Below are 14,128 nucleotides of genomic sequence, written 5' to 3'. Positions count from 1 at the left end.
TATCTGATTATCAAAGAGTTACGAGATGCTGCTACGGAGGAAGTAAGGCGAAACAATCCGTTCTATCATCTTAAACCAGATCGAGTCAACATTGCCACCTATGTTGCGAAGCAGATATCACGTTTCTTCCACGAATCCACAGATCCTAGTTTCACATTTAAAGCTGGATGTCGGGAGATATACTCAAAGACGGTGACATTAATGCTCGGATCAGGATTGCTATTCACTTATTTTCAGCTTTGTCTTTTAACAAATTTGTGCAAACCTACAGACTCTTACTGTGGAGATCACCATTCTGAAGACTTCGAAATTCTAAAGATACAGTTTTTAACATTGTTTGAAGACCTCCGAAATGAGCATCCCATCAGAGAAACAATCACCACCAGTACTGCTTCTATGATTGACATTCATGGGTTAACCAACAGAGCCGTGGATCATATTCTCATCAGACTTCAAGACTTATCAAGAGCCGAAACTGCGCACTACTTATCTTTCAAAAGATCTTCAAAAGAAGTACCAGACCTTCTACCACTGTTGGTCCGACACTTTCTCCGAATTTACCCGCCAAGACTCACATTCCCTCGAGAAGACCAAGATTACAACCATCAGCGAGGAACGTTTGCTTTTTAAGGCATCACTACGGTCGAGCCAACGACCTTAAACAAAAGCGCTTCTCAGGAGGCAACCCGTGCAATAAAGTAGAGTAGAAGAATAAAGGATGACAAATGAGCCGATCAATAAAGACGCAAGGATTGAAAACCAGCCGCATTTGCTAGGGGTATTTCTTTCTTTTCGCTACTAGCTCAAGATTCAAACTATGCCATATCCTAGCTTGTCACTAAGTGTGGGATTCCAACCCAATAAAAACACTAGACAAATACTCCTAAATCTTCAACTAAAACTCCTAAGTGTGGGATACACTAGGAACATTGAGGACAATGTTCGTCTAAGTGTGGGATGTTGGTATAATCTTTTTATGCCGTATTAAAATAACCATTACGAAGATTCCAAGTCCTTAAGCCAAATTTCAAAAATTTTACAAAAGAAAGCCTTTTCGAAAAAGTATTTTTGAAAATCTAAAACGTTTGTCAATAAAAGTAAGGCTTAAGTAGGGTGGAAATCTTGTTAGGTTGAACCAAATCTCTAATAGAGCATTGCATGACTAAGGCATTATCGACCTATATTGATTATAGTGAGCCACCCCAAATAAGACCAGCATTCATCTTTAATGCTTCACTATTTTACGTTAAGAGTGCCGATGACTGTACTCAGAATCAGAACTTGCTTTAGATCTACATTTCCAAGCAGTGAAACGTGATTCGGTTATAATCAGAAGAGCTAGCCATTTGTCAAAAATAAGCCTTCCGCACCTCCACTACTTCAACTCCACAACCACACCCACATCATCTTTACTATTACTCGAAAAATCCAGAAAACGAGATTCCTTCCGAAAACCCGATGTTATAAACCTCTCAAGTATCATGGCAAAGGTCTTGGAAAAGTTTACCGGTAAAAAGTTTACCAGCAAAAAGTTTCTCGAGATGAAATCTAAAAAAAAAAAAAAGTTATGAGAAAAGGAGCAGAACTTAATAAGAGAAATGCCGAAGAAAACTTGACCGAAAATGATTATCAAATTAAGAAAAGTTCAAAAGTGCTTTCGAACACTTCAGCACTCCTATCTATCCAAATAAAAGTCTGTATAAAGACTACATTCCCCTTTTATCTCACCCCTCAAAAACAACTCCACTACCACTCCAAAATTCCTTTTCCATCATTGACAAATGACCTCGAAGCTAAGATTACTACCGTTCTCGCATTAGCAGTAAGGATTTGAGTCTTTATCAAGCCTATGACGATGGGTGCAGCATGACTGGCTATGAGTGAATTCATTTCTTAGATCTATATTGAACCCTAAACACTTGTGTGATTTGAGTGAACCGTGAAAGCTAGCCTACGTCATGTAACCTCCTCGCATGCTTGCAGAGGTAGTTTCAATCATAACATAGATGACTCACCTTATCTTTTTTGCTCTTATAATAAAAGCAAACCACTTAGGCTATTAGAAAAGAAACTCTGAAAAGATTCTTAAGGAAATAAGAGTTTGCTTGAGGACAAGCAAAGTCTAAGTGTGGGATATTTGATATCGGCTAAAAAGTCACGTTTTCACCTAGGTATTAAGGCCCAAAAACAAGAAAGATTCGAACTTTGTTGGCAAAATACCCACTTCATTGGTTAGAATTGAAGAACAAGTAATTACGAAGATGGTGCAAAAAGAATCAAGAGAATCGGAGCTAAAACGAAGATTCTAGAGCGAAAAAGGTGAAAGACAAGAAATCAAGTTACAATCTAGGGAATTAGCAAGTCAAACGGCCTGCCAAACGGCCTGCCAGTGTGGAAAACGGCCTGCCAAATGCCCAGATCAAACGGCCTGCCTTAGCAAACGGGCTCTGCAAACGGCTTGCCAAACGGCCTATCAGCCGTTTGCAGGCAAATTTTGTGCTTATTTAAAGGGTCTTTGTCATTCATTCCAACACACACTTTAATTCACTTATTTCTCTCTCTTATGCAATAATAGTCATAATCTCAAGGCCTTCGACTCTGTGCAGGAAACCTAGTACCCGGAGAAGAACGCCGAAGATTGTATTAGGAGCGGTCTGGAGTCTTGAAGTTGTCACTTTTGTATTCAGAACTCGTTTAATCTACTGGTACTTCTATCCTTTATCTTTATATAATGTATTCTATCATTATGTTCTGTAATATTGTTGCCATGATTAGCGAGTAGTTATCTTTAGTGTATTCTATGATGTAAGCAGTTATAATGCCGAATTAATATTATGATTTGTGTATGCTGTTGAAATGCTTTCCGATTATGCTTTAAACTGAATCATTTTTCCAACTAATAGAACGTAGTTATTGGCTCTGTTATTAGGAAGTCGCGAACCCCGATTCAGAGTACACTATCCGTGTCACCCCTTGGTAAGAGAAGTCTATCGGATACAACGTAATATCGACTGAGGCACACCGGTTGTAGTAAGTCTATCAAGCTTTGTATTCCGACTGAGGACTCTTTCGTAGTGAAACATATGACTAGAACCTTAGTATATTGTCGGTCCCAGACCATGCTAGTGTAGTCACCAAGCATATAAACTTCGTACGTGCATGTTGAAGCACAGCGATTGTTGTAAGCTATACCTCTGCTAAGTAAGGCCATGGAACCCGATCAGTGTTGATTAGTACACTGCACCATAACGCGGTCTCAAGCATTGCACCCTGCTTAAGGGATTCTTAGTTAATTAAGGAACTATTTATTTAGACACATAAAGGATTGGACCGTTAGAATAACCGAACGTGTTCATAGAGGTCAGCTTGACTTGGCCATGGTGTTCTTTATGGTTGAACTCTTTTTAAAGGGCCTAACTATCTTTTAAAACGAATCATTAACGAAAGCATTGAAACACATCACGTCTCTCGGATATGGTAAACTATGTATTCTATTATGCTTAAGAAAGTTTAGACCATTGTGGAATGTTAATACGTCACCCAACCAAGTCGCTCAATTGAATGAGCCGTCTAAACGTGTATGCCTGTAGTCAGACTGCACGAGCATCGGGGGTAAGGGACGTTGCTGTCTATTCAGAATATTCAAGCCTAACGCAGTACCCAGTGACATGTCTTATGATAGGGGCGTTTAGGACCAGTGTAATGAATACAAGGTCTCTGCCTATTCATGAGCCAGCATTCCATAATCTCGGCAGAATAACTGATGAAATCATAGTATGCGCTCACTTTAACCTTATATGAATTACGAATTTTATCGCATTTACTTTATCTGTCTTATAAATTAGAAAATCCCAAAATTAAGTAACCACTACTCCTTCATAACTATCTTAGGCTTAAATATAGGTTCGATTCTACTGATATCTCAAAAATACGACTCTAGGTCATACTTCTCTTACTCATACTAAGGAGTAGTACGATTTAGGCCCCGCTAAATATAAATTTAAAACAGTACCCACCCCCTTGGTGGTTGATTCTGGCGTGCTGCGGCCCGACGACACCGCACAAATAAAACCGTCCGTTTCGGCGGTATCAATAACTTACGCTTACGGTAACGAAAATACGCAAATCCAAAGTCTAAAATTATTAATTTTTCGAGAGGATTTAAAATATGTAATAATATTTAACATTCAGTAAGGTCAAGTTTCTGTAATCATGCAAAACAAATTCGAGATTAACCCCAATCACATCAAACGTTCAAATTAACGCAAGCAATTAACAATAACGCGTGTCGATTTGAGCAATAGACCTCTAACACTATAATACACTAACAAAATCAGATCTAAACAATTAGGGTTTAGAGAAATATACCTAAGATCACTAAATTGGTTACACCAATGCGTAGCTAACGTTGTGCATTGCAAGACTCGTGTAGAACGTTTAATCGATTGATCAAGTTTTGATGGTGTTGTGTGGGTGTGTGTTGTCAAAGAAAAAGAAAGAGAGGGAGGGAGGTTGTTGACTGATTTAGGGTTGAGAATAATGAGCAGTTTATTTGTTAACTAGTCTATTTATAGTTTCCATATAGGGCCTAATGCAAATAAAATTACCCAAAAAAGTCCAAATTAGAAAATAAAGGGGGAGTGGGATGGGTTCGGCCGAATGGGGCCCAAGGGGGGGTTCCCGGGCTTGTGTTTTCCATTAACGGGTATTCGTGGTCCGTTTCAAGTGCCGTTTAAATGTACCGAAGGCCCGGAACGCTAAACCGATCGTTAAAACGCAACCAATCGTTTAATTTATTAAAATACCAATAAATTAAATATTTTACAAAGTTAATAATTATTAAAATAATTATTAAAAATAAACACGAGCATTTTGTTACTCGAAAAGTAATTTTTGCGGTTATTCAAACCGTATCATTTTTATCGTATTTCATTATCCGAAATAAGTTTACTAATTAATATTAACCCATTTTAATTCCCGTAACCCTCCAGGGATCAAGTATGCATTTAATACACTTAAACACATATAAAATCGAGTAATCACCGTTAAAACGATTAACAGACAATTAACGGGAGTGACGGAAAAAGCAGGATTGTTACACACGTCAACCCTCGGGATTAGCAAAGTTTGTTATGACCATTAAAGGGACATGTGCCATGTCACCATTCCCTCATAACACCTATAAATACACGGACAAGATCATTCATTCAAAAAACACTGGAGGCATTAATGTTACTCTGCTCAAATTAATTACAGTAACATCTCTCCAGCTGATAATACGATTCTGATAAAGATTCCGGTCGTTATCGAAATTAATCTCCACTCTAAGATATTAACTTATTCGATCCCGATCGAATAAGGTTAATCTCATCGATTGTTTTATGCCCTTGAAATCCAGATTTCAAATCTGGGTTCGCACAATTATTAGAGATAAAATATTCGACCCATTCCTTTCCACAAATAGAGCACTCTAAGGAGTTTGTCTTTGTTTGCAATCATCTTGTGGAAGTCTAATTTCCAAGGTGAGTATATAAATGGTAAATGGGTCATGTGTTATATGCTTGTAAATTGCAAGTAGTAACATATGATTTTGGATGGGGATTTAATCCCAAAGTATGTTTAGTTAAATAACTAAAGCTAGTATGAGTAGGTGGCAATAAGCCTTGAGCGGTTGTCACCATTTGTTTTAGACATTGGATTCGATGAACTACTATGTAGTAAGTGTTACTACTTGAATACGTATGTATGTATATATGATTAATGTTTTAGCTATTTACACATTTGTATATTCACTAAGCTTTATGCTTACTTTGTTTAGTTGTTTATGTTTTAGGAGAAGTCGGTGCAAGTAATAAAGGAAAAGAAAAAGTTTGATGTATTGACAAGAAGATTCTCCATTTTGGTAAGTGGTAGTCCTATGTCCCATCCTCGCAAGGAAAGAACCACTAGATGTACCAACGCCCCTCAAATGTTGAAGAAAATTCACTTTTGTAGAAAAAGTTTGATGTATTGTTGAATCTGCGATGCTCCAGAACCTTCAAAATTTCACACATCATGCAGGAATGCAGCTTAACATCCCACTATATCCCTGGCACCATCCTTTGATTGTTTCCCACAGAGAGCCCTGAGACGCCAGCACCAGTTATCAGCGTCCACCACCACCTCCTCCTCAGCATCACTACACAGTATACAGTCTTTCCTTCTCCACCGCGAGAGCAGAGCACAGGGTTTGAGGGGCTGGCCACCAGCATTTTCGGAGAACCCCTCGTTAGTATGCACAGAGACACATCTGTCGGTGCTAAGATTTTGACATGGGATCGGGCTGTTAGCCAAGGTATGACTGAGGGTGTAACCCATGGTTTTAGAGGACAAGATATGACCAATGATTAGGGAAGAGATTTGTAGGAAGGAGCAAGTTGGCATACTGTGTGACGACCCGAAAATTTCTGACCAAATTTAAACTTAATCTTAATATGATTTCGACACGATAAGCAAAGTCTGTTATGTTGAGTCTCAAAAAATTTTGAACTATGTTTATGTGTTCAAATAACCCTTCGACTATTCCCAATGATTCACGAACATTTGTATTCATATATATATATATATATATATATATATATATATATATATATATATATATATATATATATATATATATATATATATATATATATATATAATAAATTGAAACGCTAGTAAACTATTATATTCATTTACTGATATAAATAAATATGTAAAATAATTTACGAAATAATAATATTTGTTATTAATTATAGTTATATTATTTGGATATATATATATATATATATATATATATATATATATATATATATATATATATATATATATATATATATATATATATATATATATATATATATATAGTTAGCAACGGAACACGAAATATCATCCGTGTTAGGATAATTGGCACAAAAGATCTAAGGAACGGCTACTTCAGTGTATGCACACATTTTGATTTTCGACATTTTATCATATTGATTGTTTGTCTCCCCCACTAATGATATATATATACACTCATGTATACCCTTATATTCAATCACTCACAAATTTTTCCCATTGTTTCCCATACGTCACACGTTTCCCTCACTTGGTCATACACCGCAACCAAAGATGAAATTGATCCAATACACTTACACAAAAATACACACAAATATCCATTTCCATATGCTACTAATTTCGATCACTACAATATATATATTATTATACACTATTATAATTATTATAATTATTATTTTATATATTAGAGTGTCGGCAGATGATTCAAAACTCTGGCTGCTAGACTATTGATTTCACTTTGTATCACTGTTCAGTTATTGAATTTATGAATTACTTTTTGATAACTGTATTTGTTTCATCCATCTATCCCTGTCTCCATTTTCAACATAAATATATGATAGTGCTCCAAATGAACATATATTTTGTAGCAATATCCTCCCAATATGTAATTACAAGTCTACTATGCATAAGAATATAATATAATATATAAATAATTATATTAATTATTTATATTTTATATTTATATATAAATTATGTCAACAAGCAAGGTTCCGAAATTGTGTGAGCTGGATTTTCAAACTCCGCGACTCGCGGAGTTTGCAGGCTTAAAATGCCGCAACTTGTGGAGCTGCAAAAATCAGAAATGCCTATAAAAGGCCTTGCATTCTGCCGAGTTTAAGGAACATAAAAAAATAATAATAATACTCTGCAATAACTAATAAATAAATAAATATATATATATATATATATATATATATATATATATATATATATATATATATATATATATATATATATATATATATATATATATATATATATATATATATAGTATAGGGTAGTTTTATATTAGTTAGTTTGGGTTATGTAACGGTTATTTACGGGTTTTTAAGCCGGAACTCTGTCCGTGTAACACTACGCGTTAAATAATCAATGTAAGTTATGTTCTCCTTTTAAATTAATGTCTCGTAACTAAGTTGTTATTATGCTTATTTGAACCGAAGTAATCATGATGTTGGGCTAAAAATATCTAAAATTGGGTAATTGGGCTTTGTACCATAATTGAGGTTTGGACAAAAGAACGACACTTGTGGAAATTAGACTATGGGCTATTAATGGGCTTTATATTTGTTTAACTAAATGATAGTTTGTTAATTTTAATATAAATATTTACAATTGGATGTCCCTATAAATAACCATATACACTCGATCGGACACGATGGGCAGGATATTTATATGTACGAATAATCGTTCATTTAACCGGACACGGGAATGGATTAATAGTCTATGGAATTATTAAAACAGGGGTGAAATTATGTACAAGGACACTTGGCGTATTGTTAACAAAGTATTAAACCTTGGATTACACGCAGTCGATATCCTGGTGTAATTATTAAACAAAGTATTAAAACCTTGTTACAGTTTAAGTCCCCAATTAGTTGGAATATTTGACTTCGGATATAAGGATAATTTGACGAGGACACTCGCACTTTATATTTATGACTGATTGACTGTTATGGACAAAAACCAGACAGGCATATTAAATAATCCAGGATAAAGAATAATTAACCCATGAGAATAAACTAAAAATCAACACGTCAAACATCATGATTACGGAAGTTTAAATAAGCATAATATATTTTATTTCATATTTCCTCGTACTTTTATTTATTGTCATTTTAATTATTGTTATTTATTTTATATTGTTAGTTAAATATCGTCATTTACTTTACGCTTCACTTAAAATATAAAATCGACAAACCGGTCATTAAACGGTAAAACCCCCTTTTATATATTATTAATATAATATATTTTGTACGAATATAATTGTTTAAAATATAGTGTGAAATAAGCCAGCTCCCTGTGGAACGGACCGAACTTACTAAAAACTACACTACTTTACGATTAGGTACACTGCCTATAGTGTTGTAGCAAGGTTTAGGTATATCCCATTTGTAAATAAATAATTAAAACTTGTCATATTTTGTGTAAAATTGTATCGTATTTAATAGTTTTTCCTAGTAAAATATATAGCTATTTCATATACACCTCGCATAACATCAAGTATTTTGGCGCCGCTGCCGGGGATCGGGTGAAAAACTATATTTTTGTAAAAATATATTATTTCTTATTTCGTAAAAATATTTTCTTATTTATTATAAGTGTCCAAAAATATAAAATAAAATAAAAAAAATTTTAAAAATTAAAAATCAAAAAAAAATATATATATAAATTTATTTTTTTTAGATTTCTATTTATAAAATTATAAAGTATTTATATTTTAGTTTTTAAATATAAGTTTTATTTAATTAATATAAATATTTTAAAAAAAAACGAAACTTGTCATTTTAATTTCAAATCTCCGCGACTCGCGGAGTTTGTTGCCAGGTGGAACCGCGACTCGCGGAGCCGCCCTGTCAGGCCACCACAAACCCTAATTCGCATTAAGTACGGAGTAATTATTATTTTTTTTTTATTTAACCCTATTTACTTAATTATTATTATAATTAGTTTAGTTTTATTAATTAATTTGTAATATTAATTATAATTAGTTTTAATATATATAAAAATTAATACTTTTATAAAATAAATATAAAAATAATATTTTTATAAAAATAAATAATTTTATCAATTTTAAGCTTAGTTTTATTTTTGTATCTTTTTATTTGTTTAATCGTAATATTTGTATTTTTGTCGTTTGTATCTAGTTTTAAGATTAGTGTTTTTATTTCTAGATTTTTAGGATTTGCCGTAAAATTCCTTAAGTGCTTATTTCTTTAGACTAAAATTTAGGTGCTTTAGAATTTTGCGACGCTGTTTATAAATTTTAGTACCTTTTAAGTTACGACGCGCTACTTTCTTATTTTTATTTTTCGACGTTTCTCGACGCGCAATCTTTTTCTTTCTTATTTCTCGACGCTTTAGTTTTTAGGACTTAGAAATTTTCTCTACTTCTTATCTAATTCTCCAAACGGAAAGAAAAATTATTTAAGCGATTAAGTTAATAGGCATCCAAATTTTCTGGTTCGTAGTAATAGTTGGATTTGTTAGTGGCAAGTTGTGGGCTTCCGATTTAAAGGGTCCTGGCTTCCTGCTGCATCTTTTGGCTATTAGAAACGTGGGCAAAAATCAGAAAAGTCTATTAATTAGACAACTTATATAAGTTTTTCTATTTTATAACTAATAGGATAATTAGTGAATGCACCACATTGTAGCTAAAATTTGGCCATCGCAATAAAATAGAAAATTTTGAAAACAAGGCCTTGGAAACTCTTTTTGAACTCCAAAATCAATTAAATCAGTACTCTCAAACGGGTTTTGATGGTAATTCGTTCAGTCAATCTTGGATCATGAATGACGAAACAATAACTGGTTGTGAAATCTGTGGAGATTATCACTCAACATGAGAATGTTATTATTACGCTCCTATGGAAAATTATGAACCCATAGAACCTGAATGGAATGATTATGAGGAATACAATTCTAATTGGGATTATTCCCAAGAATATATCCAAACTCAACAACCAGAGGACGAGGAAAAGTATGTGTCTGAAAATTCTTTAGATTATATGAAAATCAAACTCGAAGAACTTCATGCTCAAAATGAACAAATGAGAGAGTTTGTAAATAGGCAAGTTGAAACTCTATCAGATTATACAGCTGTTGATCTGAGGAGTAGTGTGTAAGAAAATCTCAGATCATTGAATTTTGATGAATTCAAGAGCTCCGAAATCACCAACTATCCCGATGATACTTTTTATTCAGTCTTACCAATTTCACAACATAATGACACATTAGCCTCTACCAACGAAATCATCAATCCATCAATGGATGATGAAGAAAAAGTAAGGGTGACAAATTGGTACTCTTGGGAAAACGATAACGTTGAAAATTTTACCCCCGAGGCCAAACCGAACTTCACCGTTACACAACCTTCCAACCCAATATTCTCAATAGATGAGTCATCTACCGAAGATGAACTACGAGCTGTAATAGATAATGACACCTCGGATTTTGCCCAATCGGGTAATAGAGGTGAAAACTTTGATCACGAGAATAAAAGGAAGGAAATATTAGGAATTGTCCACCCTATAGAAATAAGTATGTCGGTGTATATCGATCCATTTGACCAAGAACCAGAAAAGAGACATATCCATTTACTAAAAGCTACACTTAAAAAAGAATTAGGTAGTGACGATCGGGTGGGTCTAAACTTTAAACCCATTGATATAATATATACCACCCGAGATGTAAATAACTGGCTCACTATTTTAATTCGTGGAACTTATTCTACCGACTTCACATGTCGTCAGCTAAGTGTGGGGAAGTCTAACCCCACTTAACGTTAAATTAGGGGTTCAGGTTAGTGCATAACTCGTTAATAAAAATGCATGATTAGGGTAAAAGACGCTTTTTCAAATATTAGTAAACAGTTCAGAAAAGCAGCCGTTTTTGAAAAAAAGCATGTGTGATAAAACAAGAAGGAATGAACGATGAGGTGCACCATCTATCATTTGACGAGCTTTGTAATTACAAACTGGGTATTTTCAATCACTTTTCTACACTAATCACCCTCATGAATTTATAATTAGAGTCTAATTTCATGCAAATAAGGACATTGCATGATCTCAAGTGTGGGAAAGGGTTATAAATTCTCTCGGGTTTATACTTGGTTTATTTGCCAAATTTTATGAAAATTTGAAAAATTTTCAACTAAATGAATTTAAAATCATATTTATATATATTTATGAACGGTGAAAACTAGGTGTTAATACCGAAATTATCGTTACCTCGGAAAGGACATAAATTGAGAAACACCCTAAAATGCTTGAATTCATTTAAAATAGAATAAAGGAGAATAAAAAGGCAAAGAAAGAAACTAAGTGTGGGGAGAATGTACCTAGGTATTCAATTAAAAACTATCTAGCACATATTTCTGTAAAGTTTATTGCAGGTGCTTTTGTTTTGGACTAAATTAACTATTTTACCCGATGAAAGGAAAGAAAAGATGGATCTACACGATGAATCAATTCCATCATTAAAAGGAAGTAAAGTCTTTCGAAAAAGACAAGCGCTTCTTGATTTAGGTCAAGAAGTTGTCGTCCAGACCAGCTGTAGGTTGACGAAAAATCTAGAAAAGTCATCACTAAAATCAGCAGGAAATCCACGGACCTCAGCATCAAACAGGGTCGCCAAGTGGTCAGATTTATCCTAACCATGAGAAGGATTTATCTCGTACAATGGGGGGGCACCGTGCAAATTAGCTTGATAAGACTAATGAATCAGATCCCCAGAAAGGATAATCTCCTTAAAGATTAAAAATCAGCTTTTAAGCCTGATATTACTCAATCCTTGAGATTGACCTTAAAGATTGAGAATTACATACTCATAGAATTCAATGATATCTAAACTCGAGCTTGAACGAGAAAATATTTTGATCAAAATTAAAACCGATTTGTTTTCTGAAAACCTATTTTCAATGCGTTCATTACCATTGAACGTAAAATCCTAGGAATTCACCTGGAATTCATTAGGTCACCTGAACCAAATCGGGTGTCAACCGTAAGAACGGTGGTTGCATAGCATGGTCGGAGACAGGACCTTGTGCCAGACCGAAAAATCATAGGATGATCTTTACTATTGCTCCTACAAAGGATAGTACTAGCATCCGACACGTTTATAGACCATAATCAAAAGCAAGTCACGGGACATTGCCTTAACAGTTGCTTGTTCATCGCTTTCCTTTACAACCGAACGGTAGTTTACCGAAAGGTAATATACGGGACAAGTAAACTGGACGTGTTGCTTTCCTAATACAAGGTTAGCAAGTGAGTAACACAAAACCATAAGTTTTGAGCTAAAATTTTCAAATCTGAAACCCACAAAACCCACAAAAAAATCATTTTGCAAACACCGGTGAAGGGTTATTCCGGAAAACTTATCTAGGGTAAAAGGTAGATTGAATTTTCAAAAGATCAAATGTTTTCATAAAGATCCAATTTCCTTAAGGATCTACATTTTCATAGTCATGTGGGACTGTAAACCGCCTTTTAAATGTGCACTTTGCTTTGGAAACCGAAAGTAAATCGGCTATTTGATTGCAAGTGTCGTTGGCCTAAACCCGAGGCAACTGTGGATGACACACCCACCTTTAACCATGGTTCTATCGTTACTATCATTATTTATACCGCCATATCAGAATCACTGATGTACAAAGTGTGAAGAATAAAGAAGTGATTCGTGTGATGTATTATATTATTTCAAGTTATGTATTGCTTGAGGACAAGCAACGTTCAAGTGTGGGAATATTTGATAGTGCTCCAAATGAACATATATTTTGTAGCAATATCCTCCCAATATGTAAATTATTTAGTTGTAATTGTTCTATTTTAAGTTGTAATCGTTTATATTAAATAAGTGCGAAGACAAAAGGCAAAAACGATGATTTGAAGACAAAAACGTCCAAAAAGCTCAAATGTACAAGATACAATCCAAGTGGTTCAACTTATTGATAAGAAACGTCTAAAATGACAAAAGTACAAGTTGCGGAACGCAAAGTACAAGATATTAAATTATACGAAAAGGCGTTCGAAAATCCAGAACCGGTACCCGAGCCAACTATCAACGCCCGACGCAATGGACCAAAAATTACAAGTCTACTATGCACAAGAATATAATATAATATATAAATAATTATATTAATTATTTATATTTTATATTTATATATAAATTATGTCGACAAGCAAGGTTTCAAAATTGTGTGAGCTGGATTTTCAAACTCCGCGACTCGCGGAGTTTGCAGGCTTAAAATACCGCAACTCGCGGAGCTGCAAAAATCAGAAATGCCTATAAAAGGCCATGCATTCTGCCGAGTTTAAGGAACATAAAAAAATAATAATAATACTCTGTAATAAATAATAAATAAATATATATATAATATATATATATAGTATAGGGTAGTTTTATATTAGTTAGTTTGGGTTATGTAACGGTTATTTACGGGTTTTTAAGCCGGAACTCTGTCCGTGTAACACTACGCGTTAAATAATCAATGTAAGTTATGTTCTCCCTTTTTAAATTAATGTCTCTTAACTAAGTTGTTATTATGCTT

The sequence above is a fragment of the Rutidosis leptorrhynchoides genome, chromosome 3 (assembly GCF_046630445.1).
Source record: "Rutidosis leptorrhynchoides isolate AG116_Rl617_1_P2 chromosome 3, CSIRO_AGI_Rlap_v1, whole genome shotgun sequence".
Taxonomy (NCBI): Eukaryota; Viridiplantae; Streptophyta; class Magnoliopsida; order Asterales; family Asteraceae; genus Rutidosis; species Rutidosis leptorrhynchoides.
Note: the sequence above shows the minus strand (reverse complement) of the source record.